This window comes from Vombatus ursinus, unplaced genomic scaffold, assembly GCF_900497805.2.
Source record: "Vombatus ursinus unplaced genomic scaffold, bare-nosed wombat genome assembly UNPS02014859.1, whole genome shotgun sequence".
Classification (NCBI taxonomy): domain Eukaryota; kingdom Metazoa; phylum Chordata; class Mammalia; order Diprotodontia; family Vombatidae; genus Vombatus; species Vombatus ursinus.
The window spans coordinates 3,583,409-3,608,229 of NW_020954637.1; the positions used below are offsets into that span (position 1 = coordinate 3,583,409).

The following is a 24,821-nucleotide window of genomic DNA, read 5'->3' on the forward strand; positions in this document are numbered from 1 at the left end:
GCAAATTCCCTGATTCTGGCGATAACAACCAAACTCTCATTTACTTAGGCTCAAAAACCTCCAGGTCCACCCTCTTCACTCTCCATCATCCTCAAAATCTTATTAGTTGTTGCCAGTTAATATAGATTCTACCTCCACAGCATCTTTCCCATCCATCTCCCACTTTCAATTCATACTGCCACCACCCTTGTTCATGCCCTTACCTCCCTCAACAGGCAGCTGTATCTCCAGCTATTCCTCATCAATCCTTCCATTTCAACCACCTCATCACTGGACTGCATCTATGACTTTCTAAATCCTCTTCAATAGAGGAGCTGGTCAAAAAAAGAATTTACCTTCTGAAAGAAAGCTTTCAAGAACACAAGGTCCCCTCCATATTATAATGAGGAACTAGTAAGAATTTTGGTATAGAAATATTTCCCACAGCTGTCAAAATAATATGGTCTGATCATGGCACTCCCCTTCTCAAAAACACTGACCCTTCCTACTGCTTGCAGTAAAAAATACAAACTTCTCAACCTGTCACTTAAGGCCCCCTCATGTCAGATTCTAACCTACTTTCCACCCCAATTTCATATTACTCACTTCAGTTCAATGACTGAGTCAAACTGGAGTCCATGACCTAAAACAATCTTCCATTCCTCCTCTCAAAAGTCTTATCTTAAGACCCACCACTCAGGTGCCAAGTCTATTCATCATCCCTAACAACATGCAAAGCACCCTCTTCTACCTCAAAAATTCAAGGACAACACTGGTACTAACTTTCTCAAAATTTAAGTGCATCCTTCAATGGATGTAAACTTATATATACAGTTGTATGCATTATCAGTCACAAACATGATAATAGGATGAATGAAAATTTATTTTTTAAAACTATGAGCTCCTGGGAAGGTCTGAAATTTTGTTTTGAGTCTCTATTACTCCAAGTCACATTTCCAATCTTCAGAAGAAGGCAATGAAACAGTTGTCATGCATCCTGTTTAAATAAGCGCTCTGAGTACCAGTTGGAAAAGTGATGCACACCTTCTTCCTCATCTTTTGCTTCCTCCAACTTCCTGGTTCTTTTCAGGTTATTTTGATTAGCTAGGTTTTTCTAATTAGAGAATATCTCCTTTTATTTCCTACCACAAGTATTAGAAAGAGGCAAAAACAAAGGTTCTTTGATAGATTAGTAAGGATTGTTAAAAAAAAAAAAAAAAAATTCCGAACATACCAGTCCCACTGCTTAAGACCATCTGGGAAAAGCCCACCCTTCAAATGGTATCTCATGACAGAATCCTTAAATAGATTCCAAGGAGAAAAGAAACTATTTGTTAAAGATCTAGTTTGATTTTATGGTGGCAAAAAGAAAACAGTTTAAAAACTGAAAATGTAAGAAATGCTGGAAGGGTACCTGAATGATAGGCACTATTCTTCAAACTATTAAAATCCTGAGTCTAAAAACAATATTGTATCTAAATTGGATCTAGAGCTGAAAAGCTGAAGCCATTAACATCATATTTTGCATAAAAGCACTGCAAAAACACAGCAAAATAAAGTCATCCATAGCTAGCTGCTTTTAGGGGAAAGGAACCATATTCTGAATTTCATCTGTTAAGATATTTTAAAGTAAATATCTAACAACTGACTTAAATATATTAATCCTCCCTTTTTGATAACCCTTGGTTATGCCTTTCTTGAAAGTCACACACTAGCACACACAGCAGAAGGAAAAGTGGGATAGACACAAGAATTATTACTCAACCTATGTCAAGACAATTATCCCACTTTTCAAATTCTTAAGTTTCCCAAGGTGCTTAAGTTGAGGTGTAAGAATTTGATTTTTTGTTTCTACTTTGATAACTGTATTTCAATATAACTGGTTTCCTTTGCAACCCCATATATTCTGTGAAACTAAAAACATACTTCTGAGAAAAGGTCCATAGGCTATAGAAGATACTGCCCAAGGGCCCATGACACACATACACACAAAAAAGGTCAAGAACTGGCCTAGAGGATGACTGAGCTCCTTGCTAGCCCTAAATCCCTACCAGAGTCAAGAGATATGACAAGGATAGCATCCTATCCAAAAAATATCATAGCTCTTGGGCTGTAAGGGACTTCATTCCTCATTTTAGAAATATAGAAACTTGAGGCTTTCACAAAGAGGTGATACTTTATTAAAGTAACAGAGGCAGTAAAATGGCAGGACTGGATACAAACCTTGTATTTTCCACTGCATCACAACTGCCTCATTGGGAGAAATTAGTAAAATAATAACACCATCACCTAGCATTTATATTGTGCTTTAAGGTTGGAAGGGACAAGTTCTGACTGCAGACAGGAAATGTGGAGTTGAGGGACAGAGTAAGGACTCAAGGATGACTTCTCAGTGACTAACAGGTAACTTGACAAATGTCTCATTTACTCCTCACAACAACTCTGGGAGATAGGTGCTATTATTATCCCCATTTTACACATGAAGAAACTGAGGTGGGCAGAGGTTAAGTGACTTGCTCAAGGTCACACAGCTAAGAAGCAAAGTCTAAACTGGATTAGCATATATGGTAACATATCCAGGTAACATAACATTAACTTAATAGAAAAACTCACTGACTATAGAAAGAACCAGCCTAAGAATCTACAGAGACAGCAAAGTCAGTGTAAACCTAACCTAGGAGCACCTGAAATGGGATACTGTGAGAACCACAGTCAATGTTGTATGAGCTATATATACTTCAAGAAGAAAGGAGGAAGGGAGACTCAAGAAGTAGGAGGCAAGTTTTACTTCTTCTAACTCCCCCAACTTTCCTGTTGAAACTCAGTGGGAAGAGAATCCCAGAATGAAATAAGGGAGTGTAACAACTGCTTTTGCTCCCCCAAATTTCCAGCAATTTATTGTACTCTCTGGCCTTCAGGTAGAACATAAATTGGAGGCTAGGTGATTGGCTAAAAACTGCCTACCCTTGGAAAACAGAAATGGTCCCCATTCTTCAAACAGTAGTGCTACCTTCTTCTAATAAGAATGGGAAATAAACAATGATAAACCCAAAAGTTCAGAGAATTTAAAATAACACTGAAACTTTTTGATAGATGAAGCATACAATTGTAAGAACTAAAGTATATCAAGGGAGTAAAGAATAGAAAATCAAGATGACAGCGCAATTTCAACTGCCTACTTCACTCCAACTCAACTGTGCTCAGTACAATTCACTCCCAATGCCAAGATAGGTTCATTTCATTGGTGTAGGGAACTCCAGGTGACTAACTCCACACAACTCTTCTGCAATCCTAGAGACTTAGTAGGGACATTGAAAGGCCAAGTTAATTGCTCAGAATCGCAATGACTGTCAAAAGTGGGACTTGAAACACACTGCCTCTAGATTTGTAGCCATCAGGAAATGAAAAGGTAAGTTTTGTTTTGTTTTGTTTTTTTCAATTGAAGCCAAAGGCCTAATTAGAACACAAACCAGGACATAATTCTAAGACGCTATACGAGACAAAGTAATGTAACAATTAAAATCAAAGTGTATTTATTTAAAGCACTGGAAACACAAAAACAAAATTGAAAGGCCCTGCCCTTAAGAAATTTCTATTTCTTAAGAGAAGACAATGGGAACATTAAACAAAATAAATGCAATGTAACTTGCAGGGAAGAAATATTGCCGGGGAGGGGGGGGCAGTACAGGGACATGCCTGCATTGCAAGACTCAAACCTATGCATTAGGAAGATGCATATGGTGTGAAGAGATGAGGCAAAGAAACTAATTTGGAGGCTATGAAATTGCAACAGTACAGGCCAAATACAGACATTCTTTGCAGAAAGCTACTCACTAAAACACCGTTAAAGGCTTCAACTAGAGTGGTAGTTTGTGAATGAAGAGAAGAAAGGACAAGTTCTGATTACTGACAGGAAATGTGGAGTTGAGGGATAGAATAAGGACTCAAGGATGACTAACAGGTAGCTTTCTACTGAAACAGGAAATTTGGAGTAATGTGTTCTATAATTTTGGTCAGGTTGAATCTGAGAAGCCTTCAGTTCAAAATGTCAATAAAGCAGTTAGTGATGAGCTCAGGAGAGACTGGATATATAGATCTGAAACCTCTGTGAACTGATAAAGTCACCAAGAGACTGTAGAGATAATAAAGGAAGCCCAAGACAGATTCTTAGGGTACACTCCTATTTAAAGGTCTTAAAATGACCTAGCAAAGGAAATTGAGATGGAATGGTAGAAAAGCCAAGAGACAACAGTCATAGCCCAGAGAAGGGAGTACCCAGGTGACAAGAGTGGTTAACAGTGTTACATGATACAAACATCTTCAGATTGGGCAATTAAGAAATCATTGGGAACTCTGCATAAAACTCTTTCAGTAGGACAGTAGACAGACTGCAAGGGGTTGAGAAATAAGTGAGAATTGAAGCCAACAAGAAAATAGACAACTTTTTCTAGTTTGGATGTGAAAAAGAGATGAAACTATTAGACTGTAGAAATGGTGGATAAGCTAAACTAGAGGTTATTTTTAACATCTCAAGAAAGAGAACAAAGAACTGAGTACAGATTGAAGCATTTTTTTCGTGTGTGTGTGTGTGTGTGTGTGTGTGTGTGTTGTCTTTTACAACATGGCTAATATGGAAATAATGTTTTACATTATTTTATATGTGTAATTGATATATTGTTTGCCTTCTCAAGGGGTAAAAGAGGGAGAGAATTTAGAACTCAAAACTTTTAAAATTGAAAGTTAAATTTTTATATGTAATTGGGAAATATTTAACAAAATAAATAAATTTTTTAAAAAGAACTATAAGTCTTCTAGTCCAAACCCTTCACTAAGACCCAGAAAAAAGAATGACCCAATTAAGAAGCATTTATTAAGCATCTACTATTTGCCAGGCACTATGCTTAGCAGTGCAGGGAAGAGGGTCTGGACTCAGGAAAATCTTCATTCAAATCCAGCATCAGACACTTTGTAGCTGTGACTGAGAAAATCACTTATATTGTTGTTTCCTCAAGTGTAAAAATTGGGATAGTAATAGTATCTCTTTCCCAGGATGTCATGAGGATCAAATAAGAAATCTGTCAAGTATTTAGCCTAATGTCTGGCACATAGTAGGCATTCTAGTTTATATTCTTCTGAGGCAGAAAGAAACCTCACAATATGTACACATAATACAAAATTGATATATTAACTGCAGAGTAACTTGGAGCAGGGGAGGCCATGTTGCTGGGCAATGAGTTGGGCCTTATAGGAACTATAGGATTTCAACGCAGGGCAGGTATTGAAAGAGTCACAAGCAGGATGCTCTCAGAAAAACCTGGAAAGACTTACATGGACTGACGCAAAGTGAAATGCGCAGAACTAGAACACCATACACAGTAACAACAATACTGTATGATGATCAACTGTGAATGACTTAGCTATTCTCAGCAATATAATGATCCAAGACAATTATGAAGGAATTATGATGAAAAATGCTATCCACATCCAAAGAAAGATCTGATGAAGTCTGAATGTAAATCTAAGCACACTTTTTATTTTTCTAAGGGATTTTTTTGGTCATGTTTCACAATGTGACTAATGTAGAAATATGTTTTGCATGACTGCACATATATAAGCTGTATCAAATTGCTTGCCTTCTCAACGAGGGAGGGACGAGAGAATCTGGAACTCGAAATTGAAAAAAAAAATGTTAAGTCACACTTGAACAAGATGTGGTAGAAAGTATGGGGGTATAGGTAAGGGCAGTTTTAAAACTGAGGAATCAGAAAAAGTTCCTCATAAAAATATGTTTTATAGACTTCTATAGAAAGGGTTCTATCCTTTTCAGAAAGCTACTCCCTACAAATCAGAAATCTCCTTACTTTTGTGGAGGTTTGAGGCTTCTTAGCTGCTTTTCAACTCTATGCTCCCCACTTAGCTAGGAATTTTTTCTACACTCAAAATTTCCAGCTCCCCCAAGTAGTGTCATCTCTATTCACTACCCTTTCTTCACTCTATCTTAGACCCTCAAAGAACTCCCTCCACCAGACACTAGGCATTATGTTTTTAGATAAGAATAATTCAAAATGAGAACTATGAGATAGCATTGTGATAACATGATCTTTGGCTGCACTGAGAGGCATAGATTCCAGGAACATCAGGGTTACTAGTCCTTCTGTACTGTTTACTGGTTACACATCTTCAGTTCAGTTTATTACTGGCAGCAGCATTAATAACAATAATAATAATAATATTAGCATTTATATAGCACTTTAAGGTCTGCAAAGTGTTTTTATTCATTTGATACTCAAAAACAACCCTATAAGATAAGAACAATTATTCCCATTTGGCAGATGAAGAAAATGAAATAGATAGAGGTTAAGTGATTTGCCATGGGTCATAAAGCAATAAATGTCTGAGACAGGATTTGAAGTCAGGTCTGCCTGTCACCAAGTTCCACTCTGCCACCGGTACCACCTAAGGACATTTGTAAATTATCAGAAAATATTCTAAGAAGTGTGATCCAAAATGGTAAAGGGTTGAGTCTGTGTTATATGAGGAAAAGTTGAGAGAACTAGGGATGAACAGCCCAGAAAAGATAAGGAAGAGAGGAAAGGGGAGGAGAGAGGATAGCTTTCAACACTGGAAGACAATCATGTGGAAAAGGGAAGAGACATGTCCCATGGGGCCCAGGGAGTAATAAGCGGAAGTTGCAAAGAGGCAAACTGAGATTCAGCAGCAGAATAAAGCTATCCAGAATGGAACTGACTGGCTCAAGAGGCAGTGGGGTCCCCCTCATTTTCAATATTCAAGAAGAAGCTGAATGAAGAAGCTTCAAAAAGAAGCTGTAAAGTATGTTACAATGAAGGATTTCCATACAGGTGGGGCAAGACCTCTGAAATCCCTCAACTCTAAAATTCTGTGATTGTCATGCAACCCTAACCCTAATCTTAAATAGTTTTTAGGTCTAGCAACTCATTCTACCTAATTTTTAAAGCATGTAGAATACAAGAGATTTCCCACCATTCTAGAACCCTATTGGGAATTATTCAAAGTGATTAAAATGTCCATACACTACCAGGGATGGGGAACCTGTGGCCTTTTGGGTCCTTGGATGCAGACTTTTGACTGAGTTAAAGTTTTACGGAACAAATTCTTTTATTAAGGGGATGTGTTTTGTGAAGTTTGGATTCAGTCAAAGGGCTGCACTTAAGGACCTAGAGAGCCACATGTGGCCATGAGGCCAAAGGTCCCCCCCTGCACTAGACATATATATTGAGAATACTCATCTTCCTCTCTTTACAGAGATGGGGAAGGGTTGGGATATGGAAGGGAACTATGGCTGTGGATACATTAAATTATTCTGACTGATTGTTTAGATTTGCTGAACTGTTTTTTTTATTATAAAGCATAGCTCTCTGTGAGGAGAAATATAATACAGGTGATGGGGAAATAAAGCATATGAATAAAAAGAATTTTTTTTAAAGAGCCAAGAATTGAATGCCAACATTTTTCAGAGGCAAAGTGGTGTAGCGGAAAGAGCATTAACTGGTCATGGAGCCAGAGAATCTTGACTCAAATCCTAGCACAAATCCTCTGTGTGAGTGACCCTGGAAAGTTATTTAATCATTCTTGGTTTCCATTTGCTCATCTGCAAAAAGGGAATAATAATACTTGTTTCACCTATTTTACAAAATTGTTATGAGGAAGGCAATTCATGAAACTTAATGCACTTTAAAAAAAAAAACAACAAGAGTCAAGATTCAAGGCTAACTGCATCAAGATGCAACACTAGCTAAGGCTACAACCAGTTATATGTGAAAATTTAATCTCCCTTTCCACTTGCTGTAATTTTGGGGCCACTAGCCCTAAGGACGGCTTAGAGGACAAATTTGAGAACATCAGACATAGTAACTAATTGTACAGTGTCTTAATGAGTTGAACTGAAAATATAAAATACTTAAAAGATTAAAACAAAATTATTAAAACTGCAATTTTGCATAATACCAGTTGCAGCAACCTGGGAGGGAACTAGGCCTAATATATCAGTACATCCTGTATATACTTCCTGTCAAAAGACTGTCACATCAGTAGCAGGAAAGAGGAAACTGTATTACCAATTGCCATTTTACTGTCAAGTGGTATTAAAAAAATTATTTGGCATAAATAGTTCAATATTCTCTCTCCAAGAATCAAGTACCACATGTTCATCAATTCATTTGCAATGTGGCTAAGAATGGGGTCTGGCAACTTATAGCATGAAGTGGCATTGATTCTAGTGGTCATTGACAAAATTATGAAATTGGCAATCCCCATGCTCCTAATATACTACCCTCTCTCCTAGCCTACAGTGTTGTATGAATTACTTGGAACAGGAAATTTTGATGTGGTTTTCCTTTGTGACAACAATGGTCATGGGTGTGCTTCTACTAAACTAAGCTGATTGACAGAAAATCTGACCTTGACCAATGAAGTTGGACTAAGATGGTTTCCTCATCTTTGAAAATTTATGTTAGCTGAGTGCTGAATTTCCTGCACTCAAGTGTGTTTGTGTGTGTGTGTGTGTGTGTGTGTGTATTTCTGTGGTTTTTTTAGAACTGATATTACTCCAAGGAAATGTGTAAAGTTGACCATGTCACCTCTTCTCCTCCTCCTCCTCCTCATCATAGCATTTATATAACACTTTAAGATCTACAAAGCACTTTGCACATGTTACCTCACTTGATAAACTCCAGTAGTTCCACATTACTTTCAAGATCAAATAGAAAATCCTGATTGGCTTTTAAAGCCCTTCACAGCCTGGTCCTTCCTCCCTTTTCAGACTTCATACACTTTACTTGCCTCTACATATCCTCCATGATCCAGTGACACTAGGTTATTCCTCCAATAAAACACTATCTCCACAGCTCCATTAATTTTCACTGGCTGTCCCCCAAGACCTGGAATGCTCACCTAGGTCTCAATTAATCCATCAATTAACATTAAGCACCTACTATGTGCCAGGCACTGTGTTAAGTATGGGAGATACAAGAAGTAAAAAGACAAGTCTCAGTCCCCACGGAACTTGCAGTCTAATGGAATGCCACATAAGGACATATTGCAAATTTTTTTAAAGTGGAGAAACTGAGGGAGTTTCCTGATAAATCAATCAACTTAATTATCTGCTTCGTCCTAATTAATTTGCTGAATAACCTGGATTTCTTTCATGGAGCTATCAAATAAATGACTATGGTTGCAGGCTCCTGCCCCAAGGTAATTTTACATTTGCATAGGCTAAAGAGACATATTGATCTCAGCTGTCCCCCCACTCCATTACAGATATAAAGCATTTACTATGTTATAAATAAATGAATGAATGGTAAAATTGTTCCCTAAAAAAAAAAAAAACCTTAAAATTTATAAGCTCATTTTAAAAAGCCATGATTTCACAAACAATTATTCTATTCTCAATGAAACTGTCAAAAGAAATATTTTCTAGTTCAGCCATTGTACAAGGTAATTGAGAAGAGGCAGTACAGAGGAATTCAAAGAATTAAGAATCAGAGGGCCTGGGTTCACCTCCTAGCTCTCCAGCACTCACTACCCTATATGCCATACGGCAAGTCAATCTATCTCTTTTAGCCTCAATTTCCTCCTCTATAAGGTAGGAGTTGGACTAAGTGACCTCAAGATTCCTTCTAGCTCTATTATCCAAAAAATCTATTATCCACACCTATCAGATTGTCTAAGATGACAGAACAAGAAAATGACAAATGCTGGAGGGGCTGTGGGAAAACAGGTACACTAATGCACTGTTGGTGGAGTTGTGAATTGGTCCGACTTTTCTGGAGAACAATTTGGAACTAAGCCCAAAGGGCTATAAAACTGTGCATACCCTTTGATCCAGCAACACCACTACTAGGTCTATATGCCAAAGTGATCAAAGAAAAAGGAAAAGGACCCATATGTTCAAAGTAGCAGCTATTTTTGTGGTGGCAAAAAACTAGAAACTTAGGGAATGTCCATCAAATTCGGAATGGCTAAACAAACTATTATATGAATGTGACGGAATATTATTGTACTGTAAGAAATGACGAAGTGGATAGTTTCAGAAAGACTGTATGAACTCATACAAAGCGAAGTGAGCAAAATCATAAGAAAAATCTACACAGGAACAGCAATATTGTAAAGTTAGTCAACTGTGAAAGTCTTAGGAACTCTGATCAATACAATAATCCACCACGATTTCAAAAGATTCATGATGTAAAATGCTATCCACCTCCAGAGAGAAAACTGATGGACTCAAGATGCAGAATGAAGCAGATTTTTCCCCCTTGCTTTATTTTTCTTGAGAAAATGGCAACTGAGGAAATATTTCATGTGATTTCATCTGTATAATGGATGTTGTATTTCTTGCCCTCTCAATGGATGGGGAGTAGAGAAGAGAATTTGGGACTGAAAAAATTAATTATTTAAAAATTAGCAACATTACATTAATGGAAAAAATATTAGCTCCTGAAACTCATTTTCCTCCAGATAACACACTTCCATGAAGTAGGCTCCATCTGATCCAACATTTGTCTCAATTCATACATCAATCTTCCTACAAATTCAACTGACAGGACTGACCTGGTTGTGAAGGACCCTCCCTTACCCTAGTCATTTACAGTTGGCCTTTTTTTTTAAATAATATATAAGCATTACATTCAAAACACACTTCTTCAAACAGATGCCCAATTACGATTATAATTTATCTTATAAGTATATATTACAGATATATACAGAATATGTTCTATATATATTACATATGTATTCTATATACTATATGTACTTAGCCTCGGGATAGCCATTTGTTTTCTTCCCCACCAGATCACTACACTAAAATTCAAGTGTCACAAAGTCAGAAAATTTAAGCCCTCTTCTACCTTACTCAATCTTGGCCTCCCAAACCAACCGTTAGTTTTTAATTGGAAAAACAAAAACCAACATCTAAACTTCTGGAAAAAAAAAATCTGAAAATAGTTTAAGACATTTTGAATAGCTGAGTTCAACAGTTAAATTCCCTAAGAGCCAAAAGCCTCTCAGCAGTTCTAGAGCATTTCATTTATAGCCAGAATAAAATATGGGAGTCTATTTTGAACCTTATAATTTGCTGCCAGACTACACAGTAAACAGGAAGTAATTTTAGAAAACTTTTGGCACTTTTTCAAAGCCAGATACAGGCCTACTGGAGATGTATTTTCCCCAATATAAATATTTCTTAGATAAGACTTTCTTATTTCTGAAAACCACAGGAGGCTGGATTCACAGCAGCCTATCTGCAGATTTCACTAAGGACAGTTTCCACTTTGAAAATTGCCAAATTAAATTAATTTTAGAAAAGTTTTACTTTCCTCAGTGAAAAGTGAAACTTCAACTTCAAATAAATTTCAAAGAATTAACCCATTCTTCATTTTCTCCATCAATTCTCAAATTTTGCCCTTAGAATTGCTTTCTACCTCTAGCTACTGCAATAATGGCAATCAAATTCCCAAAAAAGTCTCCCTTGTGCCAAGTGTTGCACAGTGGGAAAAAGAAGTTGGGGGAAGAAGATGGTGGGTGAGAAGAGGATTATTGAACTAGAGAATAATGGCAATACAAGGCCCTCTTTGGTACTAGTTATCTTACATTTTCTCCCTAATTCCAGAATGTTAAAAATGTGTATCTCTAGACTGCAGGGGTTCTTCACCTTCTGTCATTGCCCCGCCCCCCACTCCTTTCCCCCTTGGCAGGCAGCCTATAGACTCCTTAGAAGATTTTTTTAAAACATTAAAATACAATATCTATAATTAAAATGGAAATCAATTACATCAAAATATAGTTATCAAAATTTTTAAAAATAAGTTCAGGAACCCCAGGTTAAGAACCTCTGTTCGAGAGAGTTAAGAGGGATCGAATTGCCACAATTATCCAAAATCTACTATGGTAATTGCTTAACAAGTTAATAAGTACTAGCAAGTATCACTAAGTATAGAGATTTCTATGGCTACACAGGATACTTATCTTGAGAAACCACCCAAGAAAAAAGTAGCACCCACTATTACTTTACAGAAAGAAAACACAATCATTAAATCAATAAACAAGTATTTGACTGTCCATAGGAAGCCAAGGACCACAGAATCAGTGCAGAATGAGAAAACATGTAAAGCACTTTCAGTCTTCAAAGTGCTGTAAAAATGCAAGTTATTATTATTTCCTTCCCATAAGTTCCTTACAATTTGGTACATTTGTAGAAAAGTCAGCTAAATGGCAAAAAATGTTGCTGCCTGAGGAAAAGAGCTCTCATTCTTTCCTCTTACAAACTCAATCTGGAAAGGAGACAGCACCCTTCCACTTGGTGGAGAGATAGTTGAGTACATCCACAGCATATTAGTAAAGTACTACTAATCAGTAGTTATCGATAACAGCTCCGGTCTTTGGGTTAATTTATTTTTTGTCTGATACAGAAAGGGGGTGCCGTTGGGAAGGTGGGGAGAGATCAGATTTAATACTATAAAGGACTTCAGAAATCACCTAGCCAAGTCTTTTCACTTTTTCAGATGAGAAAACTGAAACCCAAAATTATCTCTTATCCAAAGTTGTATGGGTAGCAAGTAATAAATCTAGAATCTAATTTCTATGTAATGTAAGATGAAAGGTAACTGATTAAACTCAAAAAGCAGTATTAAAAACTTTCTTTAAAAAAATCAATCCTCAAGGCTTGGCTTATAGATCAAAGCTATCTAAAAATCCCTCCCTACTCTTCTCCTTTTGTTAACGTGACAGGAAACTAGATTTCCTAGAATTTTTAAATCCTCATTACAGAAGCAAAGTTCAAGAAATCAACCCTGTGACAAACGAACTTCAATGCTAGAGTCTAATAAATTGGATTCTGAGAGCAGTGGACAATCTCCAACCCCTCAAACAAACCTTCAGGCCTGACTACAGTGACCACAGAGGTAACCCGCCCCCAACCCTCTATCAGTTATTGGCAAAACAAGCCCCTGCCTGACCCACTGAGCAGAGGAGTCCATTCATTCCCATCTACACCTTTCTACCCTTCTAAACAACCCCTGGGCAGCCCCAAAAATAACTGTGCTCTCTGTACTGCACAAAAGTAAAGCATCTCACAAAAAGTTATTGGCTGAACACCTAAGGACAAAAACCAAACAGAAGTTAACAAATGGCTTCACATTTGAGAGGGAAAGGGGAGACTGTAGGACAATGATTTTGGTTTGGATTTGTTGCTGTTTTTGCATTTTTCCTAACAACATTTTCTCTTCTGGAAAACTAGAAGTTTTTGAATCACTAATTTGAGAATGATAAATAAAAGGTCATATACCGCTCCTCCAAGCATCCCGCTAAGGCAGGAAGGACCAATTCTTTTTCTATTATTCATTAACTTACTGAGGAGGCTGAGCAACTTACCTTGAAGTCAAGAATACATGGTTTCAAGTCCCACCTCACATACTGATTGTGTGACTCTGGGAAAGTCTGATGCTTAACCTCTGATGCTTTAGGGCAACTGTTCCAGATTATAAATTGCAGAGAAGGTCCCCAAGAGCATTGGTAGAAGGATTTTCCTTAACTAGGAGTTCCCTATACCACTGAAATCACAAGTCTAGTCCCTGTCCCAATCGATCCCTATCATGCACTTACTGGTTTCCACCCTCCGACAACATAAATTACATAAATCATCCTCCACAATACAGTTTTCAACATGAAAAGCAAGACAGATTCATACTTGCCTTGGAAGTGGCTGTCAGGAACTCATAAACTGCCTTGTTTTTATTTAATAAAACAAATCAATTTGTATAGCACGGTAAGGTTTGTAAGTGATTTAAAGACACTGTCTCATTTTGTCCTCACAATAACCCAGAAACGCAGGTTCTACTATGATCCTCATTTTACAAATGATGAAAATGGCAAAGACTGAGGTATAAGTTGTCCAGGATCATACAGTTAGATACTATCTATGGCAGAATTCAAACTTAGGTCTTTCCAATTTCAAGCTCTGCACTCTATCCACTGCACCACCTATCCCCCTTTACAAATTAAGAAACTTCAGCTCAGAGAAGGGGAAATTAACTAACCCAAGATCACAAAGGTTTGATTAGTATCTAAGGCTTTTTCTGTAACAAAATCAACTGAGAAAACCGATGAAATGTTTTATAAACCTTAAAGTGCTACATACAGGTATTATGATTCCAATACTACAGTGCATTTCATATTAGGTACCGACGTCGTTCTCAAAAAGGAAAAAAAAATTGGATTCACTACCTCCATAGTTAGTTAGAAGGTCTTTTTATGACAATTTATAGGTTGGAACAATTCTTGTGCTCCAAGGACTGGAAACCAAGTAGACGTTGGGAGAATGCAAAGACAAAATGTTATTGATCGCATTTGACTAAATTTCAAAACAAATAAGGACACTCAGAAACTTGATGTTGGAAAGGTGCCTTTAAAATGTTGTCCAGTACAAAATATCTTCAGATCCTTGGTTCCAGACATGGAGTCTGAAATTTTCTACCAAAAATTGTTTCTGTATCCAAACAGTACCATGCACATACTAAGCACTTTGTAAGTATTTGTTAAACTAACAGATACTACAACATTGAGAAATATAGGTCAAGTAGAAACAAGATATCAACATTTTTAAAATTGAATTAAGTTTATACTGTGCACTGTGTTTCAATATACATATTCCTAAATCAACAGCAACAGTAAGTAAATTTCAATTTTTCTAAAAGTTGTCTTGGACCAGGAATTAAATCCCTGCAAACATTATGTCTCTATTTTTAAATCCGTATTTGTCCTCTGTCCCCTTACAAGGAGTATCTCCTTTCCTGCGATCCTAATTAATAAGGGCAAGGGCACGGAAATAGAAAACAATCCCTAAATGGAAAACAAAGACACCCTTCTCACACCTGTAGCTGCACACAACCCCCTCGGGCCTCCAGCTGCAAAAAGGGACTGTATTTCATCTCTAGATGGTACTGGCAGATGGTTTAGCTCAATCCCTAAATCTTGGAAGCTGTCACCATCAGGAGTTGTGGCAGCAGAGAAACAGGCTGTCAAAGTCCCCAATCTCCTCGGCAGTTTCCAAATACCCATTTAGTCAAATGCTCTGAGTTTGAGCACTATCAGTCATCCAATACATTTTTGGTTCCCATATATTTCTTTACTCTTTACTCATCCCCCAAATTTCCCTGAATGTCTTCTTAGCACTTTCAAATCCTACCCAACCTTCCTTAAAGGCTGCTCCCTCCATGAAAACTTTTCTAACCCCATCAAGCAATAACTAACTTCCTTCTCTGACTTCATGACAGTCTATATAACCACATAATTCAATCGTCTTCTGAGTTCTTAACTTCAAACTTAACCAGCAAAATGAAGAACATTTGCAGATATCCCTCTTCTCCTCCACTCATCTCACACTGTTCATCATCGGTCTTCCACTATTTCCTTCTTTGCTCATATCTAAGACGAAAAGATGGATCTCCTCCTTGCTAATACCTCACTACACGTTCTTGCTTCCATCCTTCTGCTTCCAGACTTCTGCAACAAAAATACCCTCACAATCACACTCCACTTTCATCTTCAATCTCTCACTATCTGCTGGCTCCTTCCCCAGGGCCTACAAACATGTCCATGTCTCCTCAATCCTTAAAAAACCAACACTAAATAAATGCACCAATCCCTCTAGCTAGTTATTGTCTTCTTTCTCTCCTCTCCTCTGTGGTTAAACTCTTTGAGAAAGCTATCTACACTAGCTGCCTTCCCATTCTTTCAGTCTTCTAAAGCCTCTACAATCTGGCTCCTGAATTTTTTTAACCTTCAAATAAAACTGTGCTCTCCAAAGTTACCAACTGCCAAATCAAAGAGGCATTTCTCAATCAATCTCAGAAACTATCAACTTTTCCCATCTTCTCTCTAGATTTCAGGGACCCTATTCTCTCCTGGTTCTCTTATTATCTGCCCAACAGCTCTTCAGGACCTAGGCTATGTCCCCCAAGGCTCTGTACTGAGTCCCTTTCTCTTTTTAATCTTTATACTACAGCACAGAGTGATCTCATCAGAGCCCACGATTGGTATTCTTTATGCACAAGATTCTCAGATCTATTTAGCCCTAGCCTTTCTGCTGAGCCACAGTCATGAATCCCTAATTGCCTCTCAGAAATCTTCACCTGAATATTTCATATCTCATATTCAACATGTGAGTCAATAATCAATCAATAAGCATTTATGAGTACCTACTATGTGCCAGGAGGCAGCTTGGTAGCTCAGTGGAAAGAGTCGTGGGCCTGAAGTCAGGAAGATCTGAGTTCAAATTCAACCTCAGATGCTTACTAGCTGTGTGACCCAGGGCAAGTCATTTAATCTCTGCCTTAATCCACTGGAGAAGTAAATGGCACTCCAGTAGCTTTGCCAAGAAAACTTGGACAGTATGGTCCATGGGGTCAAGAAGAGTTGGTCTGAACAACCATGTGCCAGGTACTGTGCTAATTAGGCAAGTCCTCATCACCTCTTGCTTAAACGACAGCAATAGCCTTCTACTTGATCCTTCCTATCTCAAATGTGCCTCCACTCCAAACCATCCAAGTTGCAAAGGTGATTTTTTCTGAATCACAGATCTGACCAAGTCACCTCTTCCCCCACCCCCACTCATGGGCTCTAGTTTGAACAACTTCAGGATCAAATGTTTAAGGCCTCTGCCATGTAACTCTTTATAACCTAGCCCCTTTCCAGCCTTCTTATACCTTTACTACCAATACAACTACACTGTCCTCCTCACAGTCTCTCCAATAGGATATTCCCATTTCCCCAACTCTGGTTTCCATGCCTTTGCCCCTTGGTATGCTCTGACCCCCTTACCTTGACCTCTTACTTCCCCCGCTTCCTTCACGATGCAACACAAATCCCACCTTCAGCAGACAGTCTTTACCCATTCTCCTCACTGCTAGTTCCTACCCCTCTCAGATTTCCTTCCAATTACTTACATTTACTGATCTTCTACGTACTAATTTTTTACATATTGTCTCCCTCATCATATAAACTCCTTGAGGTGAGGCTCTGTTTTTGCCATTCTTTGTATCCCAAGCTCATAAGCACTTATTAAAATGATTGTCAATTATGTTTTCCCAACTAAAATCTCAGCTACATGACAGTGGGGAACACGTTTTGTACGTTATTTCCCCGAGCCCCCACGACACACGTATCATGACTATATAAGCAGGCAGGGTATAACAGAAACAAAACGTATCCGAAATCAGAAGACCTGAGTGACTTCCCTGCTCTACCACTCATTTACCTGTGTGACTTTGCATGTCATTTACTACCTTTGGACCTCAGTGTTCTTCTATAAAACGATGGGACTGGATTTGGAGGGGCACTTTCTAGCTCCCATGATACATGAAGTACTCAAATGCCTCATAGTTGAAATTATTACTTCTGGCCCTAACATCTGAGAAGGTAAAGCATAGGCATATTTTTGTTTCCACAAAAAAACTGTTCCAAAGGTAAAACTGACAGGCCTTGGCAATAGATTGGACATGAGGAGTTGAGAAGGATACCTAGGTTGCAAGCCTGGGTGGCTAGAAGGATGGTGGTGCCCTCAACAGTAATAGGGAAGTTAGGAAAAGGGGCAGGTTTGGGGAATTCAGTTTTGGACATGCCAAGTTTAAGACATCTGGTTTGAGATGTCCAATTGGTAGTTGGAGATTGGAGGTCAGCAATGAGGTTAGGGCTGCATAAGTAGATTTGACAATCATCAGCCTAGAGGTGACAGTTAAATACACAAAAGCTGAAGAGATCACTAGGTGAAATAGTACTATCAGCAAAAGAAAAGAAAGAAAAGAAGCCCTAGCTAGGACAGACATAACCCAGAGGACAACCCAGCAATGTTCTGAGAAGAAATACGAACGAAAGAATTATTCTGTTATATAGGATGGCTCTCTTAGAGGAAGCAAATTGGTAAGATACTAGAAGAAATTTAGACATATAGATATATATAGATATAGATATAGATAGATATATATGTTTTAGATATAAAAATATATCAATAAAAACTATTTTTTAAAAGTGAATGTTTCAAAATTACAGAGAATGTGCATAGCTCCTAGAGGGAATATGAGAAGATAATTTCCCAGACTCTTTGCGAAGGTGGGAAATACATAAGTCTGGAATATTTTATATATTTTCAGACTTTCTCAATGTATTTATTGATTTTGCTAATTTTATTTCTCTTCTTCCTCTTTTTCTTTAAAATATATTCTCTGTTAAATGAGATAGCTCTCTGGGGGGGGGCTGGAAGAAATTTAGACAACATAAAAAATTATTTTTCAAAAGTGAATGGCAGTTCTTACCTTAACTTGTTCATGTATCTGAAATCCTTGAACTCGAATCTCAAGAATGATTTATGGCCTTAAGTAAAGTTCTAGCTAAAAGAATATTCTACAATTTTACATGAAAGCATACAAGCTTCCTCTACACTTTTAAAAATTAGTGAACTCAATTATTCAGATCTTTCTACAAATATTTACTGAGCCCCTACTAATTTCAAGGCATATGCTTTGAAACAATCAATTAAGGGTTTGGTTCTCTAAAGGTGCTTTCAGACAGGTAAGAATAACATACTCTCATTCTTCCATTTCTGAAAATCAATGTGGCTTTTAGACTACAACATGGAGCAACAGACAAATCTTTGCTAAAAGATAACTGCACAAGCAGTAAAAAGTAAAGGGCACAACCCCGTAACATTGTTGTCAACAAAAGGTAGTTGATATAACCAACCTTTCAATATCACAAGCCTCGCCTTTAACTTCAATACTTCCCAGTCCCTCAATACTAACACATCTTCTCCCTACCACCAAAAAAACTTAACTTCAAGCAGAATCTGCTTATACCATATTTGGTGTCAAAAACATTTGACACGGGGGCAGCTAGGTGGCACAGTGGATAGAGCACCGGCCCTGAAGTCAGGATGACCTGAGTTCAAATCCGGCCTCAGACCAAACACTTGACACTTACTAGCTGTGAGACCCTGGGCAAGTCACTTAATCCCAATTGCCTTACCAAAAAAAAAAAAAAAAAAAAAGAATCATCTAAAAACATTTGACACTATCAGAAGAGATGGGCTCTGGGCAGCTAACTTTCTGCTCTTTATCTCAAATGACATAACTATAAAGCACTCAGCACAGTGCCTGGCACATAAGTAGGCACTAAATATTAAGTATAAAAACATAAATGCATATTCCCTTCCCCTCACTCACAGACTTCAACAAGAATTTTGAATTACATCTGTACTCTGAAGCAGTACAATTGGTCACCAAAAGAATGGAGTGGAGCAAGGACATGTATATAGAGATCGTATCCAATTTTTACTGCTCAAGAACAAAAGTCTACAAGTTGATGATAGAATATGTTTCTGCTTTCTTAGCAGAGGCAAAGCACAAGCAAAGAAAATCAGCATAATATTTATTAATAACTTACTTACTCAGAACTATAACTATGTAAAAAATATGAATCTGACCCACAGAATTTATAGTTTTATTAGGCAGGTAATTAAGTGTTAAATTAGTAGCAGAAGGACCTGGTCTATGTTGCAGCTAGAGAATGCTGGACAAAGTTAGTATTTAAGGTAAGGGATATACAGGAAATATTTCAAACTGAACCTGTCTTTTCCCCAAAACTCACCCCTCTACCAAAATTTTCCCCATTCTCTCTCAAAGGCACTATTATCTTTCCAATTACTCAAGGTCACAACCTCATTGATCCAACTCCTCACCCTCTTTCAGTCTGCATATCCACCTAAATCTGTGTAAATTTTTACTTTCATGATATCTTTCAAATTCGAAGTCATGTATCCTCCTCAGACCCTCATTAAGTTTTACTTGGATTTCAGCAATAGTATTCCTGCCTGGAATGCAAAGACAGCATGATGTAGTAGGTACAAAGGGGATAGGGGGCACACCCTGGAACCAGGAAGACCTGGGCTCAAGTGCTACCAGCTCTAACACATAATGACTGGGTCTAAGTCACAACCTCTCAGCACTCTAGGCAAGACTATGTTGCTGAGAAACTCTACCTCTAGAGTTAGTTTCCTCACCAGACAGGTGATTCTCTATGCCAGTGAAAGAGCAGCAAAGTCAGTCCCTGTTCCTATTCACTGTGTCTCAAATCTCTAACCACTCCAATCCATTCTCCACAAAGTCAACCAATCCATAAGCATTTATTAAACTCTTATTGTGTCTCAGGCACTGACACAAACCCTAGGAATACAAAGAAGTAAAAAGAGGGCCCTGCACTCAAGGAGTTCACACTCTAACGGACGAGACACGTTACATACAAGATAGTACAGTGTAAAAGGAAATAATTCCAGAAGGACAGCACCGACAGTCAAGTGGTGAGGGCAGACGCCAAAGCCTAAGGGCTATCACCTCTAAAATCAAACATACCCCTCTGTTTGGTATAGAAATGTCTTTATAACCCTACCCCAACTTCCTTCCCAGCTTTCCTGCACACTGCTCCTCTCCATACCTTCGTGTTCCTCACATCATCTCCAAGCCTTTGCACCGGCTTTGTCATGTCCCCACCCCCCATGCCAGGAATTCTCACACTCTTCACCCTCCTCTCTCAGAATTCCTGTTTTCTTTCAAGGTTCAGCTCAAATGCCACCTCCTACATGGCTGTTTTGTTTTCCTGATCCACTAATACCTGCCCCAAAAAATCAGGCATGTGTTTTATAACTAAAGTGTATATACTTTTACATATGTACCTTGCACAATTAGGTTAAGCTACTCGAAGGTAGAGATTACCTTTTTTTTTTATCTCCAGTAGCCAGCAGAATGCCTGTTAACAGATGCTTGTTGATTGCAAAGGGAAACTGAAAACAGCCTAAATGGAGCACATGGATCAGTCCTCATCGGAGGGATGGCCTTAAAAAGTAAAGCAAGGGAACTGAGACTTAATGGAGAAGGCCACACAAAGTCATTTTAAAGTTTGTATAGAAGAATGATCAAAGAGATATTCTAGAAGATTAGTCTGGCAGCAGTACTCTTCTCTTCTCCCTTTATACTACTTCCCTTGATTTCTCAGTTCCTATGGATTTAATTATCTATGCTGGTGAATCTCAAATCTACATATCCAGTCCTAACTTCTCTCCAAAGTTCCAGACTGTAGGTCTAGACTCCAACTGCCTACTGGACTTCTCAAACTTGATGTTCCTAGACTTCTGAGTCTCGGCACGTCTAAAACTAAACTCATTATCTCTCCCCCTAAACACTCCCTATTTTTGAACTTCCCTATTACCGTGAGGACAATATCATCCTCCCAGTCCCCCAAGTCAACCTAGGCTGGTGGTCAATTCCAGTTGTGTCTGATTCTTCAGATCCTCCTTTGGCATTTTCTTGGCAAAGATATTGGAATGGTTTGCCATTTCCTTCTCCAGCTGATCTGACAGATAAGGAAACTGAGACAAAGAGTTAAGTGACTTGCCCAGGGTCACACAGCTGGTATGTGTCTGAGGCTGGATTTGAATTCACAAAGACCAGTCTTCCTGACTCCTGGCAGGATACTTCATCCACTGTACCACCTAGCTCCAATCTAAGTATCATCCCCTCAACTCCTCACTCTCTCACCCCTCCCCATATCCAATCTGTTACCAAAGTCTGTCAATTTTACCTTCTAACATCTCCTGTAAACAAACACCTCCTTCCTTCCTCTGACACTGGGCTACCACCCTAATGCAACCCTTATGACCTTTTAGCCTCGAATACTTCAGTAACCTCTGGTTGTCTTCCTTACCACGAGTCTCTTCCCACTCCTGTCCATCCTCCATTCAGAAGTCAAATTAACCTTCCTGACAGTGGTCATAGATTAGATAAAGTGCAGAGGTTCCCTATGACCTTAAGGATCAAAAAAGAAAATCCTGTTTGACATTTAAAGCCCTTCACAACCTGGTCCCTTTCCACCTTGCCAGTCTTCTTATACCTCACTCCCCTACTCGAGTGACATCGGCCTCCTTGCTGTTCCTTCACCATGACACTACAACTCCTTCTTCCATTTCCCAACTCCACTCGTTTTCGCTGGTTATCTCCCATGACTTGGATTCTCTCCCTCTTTGGCTCTACCTTCTAGCTGCTTCCCTCCAGTCCCAGCTAAAATCCCCACTTTCTATCAGAAATCTTTCCCAACTCTATGCAACATTAGCCCTGTCTCCCCTCTTGATTATCTCAAATTTATCCAGTCGATGTCATTTATACCTAAGCTGTTTTCATGTTGTCTCTCCCATTACTGTAAATTCCTTGAGCAGGAACTGTCTTTTGTCTTTCTTTGTATCCCCAGCACTTAGCACAGTACCTGGCACATAGCAGATAATTGATGGTTAGTGAGCAGAAATGAGTCGAGTTCAGGGGATAAACATTAGACCACTGCCGTGATACCGATGAACCGTGGGAGAAGGAAGAAACAACAGGACTCAGTAAGAGATGAGAGGGGAAACAATGACTAATCGTCTCGCCTGGTAGATCCAGAACGATGAAGTCGTCCTGACACAAATATGAAGTTCAGAAGAGATACCAGGCAACTTGCTGAATGATGGACGGAGTTTTAGCTTCGGAGTCAAAAAGACCTGGCTTCAAGTCCTGTTTCTGATACATACTGGCTGTGTGAACCTGGGCAAACTTAACCCCGAAGACCCTAGAAAAAGTTTTTTCATCTCACAATTCCCAGATCCATGAAATCACAGATCTAGCCCTCCCCCCATTTCAAATGTACACACTGATGACTATATTAAAGCATAGGCATTAAAAAAAAACAAACCTTTTTCTTAAAGTCACTTTTACTCCACCAGTGAAATGTTAAGACTAAGAAAGTGTCAATCTCATGCAGAGATCCCACTGCTAGGCACATACCCTAAGGATGTCAAAGGCAGAAAAGAACTCATAGACACTAAAATATTTATGGTAGCACTTTCTGTAGTAGCAAAGAACAGGAAACCAAGTAGATAACTCATCCAACAATGAAAAGATAAATAAATTTGGGGACACAAATGTAATGGAAACGACAACTATAAGGAATTCCAAGAAGTACAGGGAGACTTGTATCAACTGATCCAAAATTAAGCAAGTTAAACCAGTAAAATATAAACAATGACAACAGCATTAAAAGCATTAAAAAGAGGTAAAAACTTGAATGCTGTGTAATTATAATGACCAAGATGGTCTTAAAAGAAGTAGGTAAAAACTTGAATGCTGTGTAATTATAATGACCACAATAATTTCAAAAAAAGATGTGAAAAAACCACCTCCCTCCCTTCTTTTAAGCAGGTAGTGGACTGTAAGAAAGGCCAGTATATCCTCTGTAAGTCTGGTAAACAATCAAACTTTGAAACCAAATTATGGAAGTCTTTTAACTTAAGACTCCACAAAACCCCACAAGCTAGCAAGCAGTCCCACCTGGAGCCTTGGTTTTTTCTGACATCAATTGCAAGCTATCTTTAACATAAAAAAAATAAGCCTTTAATGAACATAAGTCTGTTGAATCATTGTGTGGAATTGGGGAGACTTGAGTTAATCCCACACATTCCCAAAATACTGGCCTGGACTGAGAGAAAAAGGTGTAGTTGTGGGGGCAGCCAGGTGACGCAGTGGATAGAGCACCAGCCCTGGATTCCGGAGGACCCGAGTTCAAATCTGGCCTCCCGACACATAACACTTACTAGCTGTGTGACCCTAGGCAAGTCACTTGACCCCATTTCCTAGTCAAAAAAAAAAAGTTGTAGTTGTGGCACAAATCTACAGCAACCTGGGTTAACTGCACCCCAGGCGAATATATCTAGGAACCAACTGTGGACTCTTTAGGCAGAATAATATAAAAGCAGTGTTTTGTTTCTTTTTTTGGGGGGAGGGGGGGTTAGACAGATGCTTCCAGCAGACTGCTTATCTGTTTTTATCCTCTTGAACAGCTTTTAACAACTAGGAAACTGCTTTTACCTGAGGCTATCGGAATGGTTTTTGTTTGGGGTTTTTGTTTTTGAAAGTAATAGGGGATTTCAACACTTGAAATACTCACTCAGGCTTCCTGATCTACGAAATTAGCTTTCAGGGGTAGGGGATTGGGAGGAACCGGACAATAAATCCAACAACACTAAAATGATTTGTTGTTTTACCATTCTTGTAGGCTTTACATTCCTAGGGCTAGCTGAGTAAAGAAACTAACACTTCTGACCAGAAATTCCATAATACAATGAAATGAGGTAAACTGAGTCATGCTTTAAAAACATAACAAAATCTAACTTCATAAACCACAGCAACTGTGGACTACCACTTTCCATACCCTGTACCATCCATAAAAGCCTTCGTTGAGGGAACCAACTCAAATGGCTGAGAGGCCTTCTTCGCTTTTTAATCTCAATGGTACTAATGTACATATAACGATGTACAGGTGTAGTCTGACTATAATATCATCCTTAATTCCTTTTCAGGTAATACATGAGCTCACAGAGAAGTCATTATTAACAAATATCCAAAATGCTGCTTTTCTTTGTCCTTCTAGATTATTCCAAAACAGTTTTGCAGCCCGTCACTTTTATCTTCCCATTTAATAGTGAGCCCAAATCACTGTCTATCCAGTGACTACATAGATGGCACTGCTAGACCAAGTCTGTAGGATGTCCATCAAATCAGATGGATAATATCCACTTGGTTTCTCCCCACCTTTCCCCCCCATAGTTATTGAGCTCTTTTATGTATGTATTTATTTATTCATTTAAGAGACTGAAATGTTCCAAGCTTGATGCAATTACTGAGATTTCATCCAAAAGAAGCATTCAAACTACTTCACCATATATAGGGAAGCCATTTGGG

At 38.5% G+C, this 24,821-nt stretch overlaps 1 protein-coding gene across 1 annotated transcript in view; it reads right to left on the bottom strand.

Moving 5' to 3' along the window:
• CDC42 (cell division cycle 42) overlaps positions 1 to 24,821 on the bottom strand; it is a 49,903-nt gene that overhangs the window by 16,635 nt on the left and 8,447 nt on the right. The window lies entirely within an intron of this gene.